We start from the raw sequence: 857 nt of genomic DNA on the forward strand, positions 1-857 counted from the left end.
TTAGTTTAAGAGTATGAGGGGAAAGAAAGAGTCCCCACTGAATAGCTGTCATCTTGTCTAGATGGGTCTGGTGAAAAGAGATGGGGATAAGATTCATATTCAATATTGAATAATTGTTATCATGACTAATTGCGACTGTCACAATTGTAAAGGTAGAAGTTTGCAACAAAAACAGGGGAGTGGTTAATCTTACAGCCCAGAAATAGAGGACCCTAGGACCATCAAGGGAGACAAGCACAAGCAGAGTGTGGGACCTTATCCAGCCAGAGAAGCAGCGACGCCAGAGACAGAAGCAGAGATGGGATCATGGACTCTAGATTTATGGGAAGAAAGGGACTAAGAGCTAGTGGCCAGGAGGCAGACTTGCAGAATGTGCCCTTTGGAGATGTAAATTATTATACATGCCTCAGTGTTTTTTGTTTTTAAAGCTAAAGTGGATAGAGAGAAATATTGTTAACTGATGGTACATGGAGGGGAGTATAATCATTGTAATGAAACAAGGTGTATGATTTGTTGAATGTAAAACTGATGATCCACCCTGTAAACTTTCACTCAATCCACAATAAAAACGTTAAAAAAAAATAAAAAAAAAAAAGAATTACATGAAAACCGGATACAAAAGACCACATACTATGAGATTCCGTTTCTATCAAGTCCCAAAACAGGCAAACAATCTTCAGTGGTAGAAATCAGCATGGAAATCGAGACTGATTTGAAAAGTGCATTGGAGAATTTCTTGGGTTGATGGTAATGTTCGATATGTTCTTTTGGGTGGTTAATTACAGAGGTCTACACATACTAAGATGGAGCTCTGGTAGCGTAGTGGTTACGAATCGGGCTTCGAACCTTAAGATCAG

Source organism: Chrysochloris asiatica, unplaced genomic scaffold (assembly GCF_000296735.1).
Source record: "Chrysochloris asiatica unplaced genomic scaffold, ChrAsi1.0 scaffold00092, whole genome shotgun sequence".
NCBI lineage: Eukaryota > Metazoa > Chordata > Mammalia > Afrosoricida > Chrysochloridae > Chrysochloris > Chrysochloris asiatica.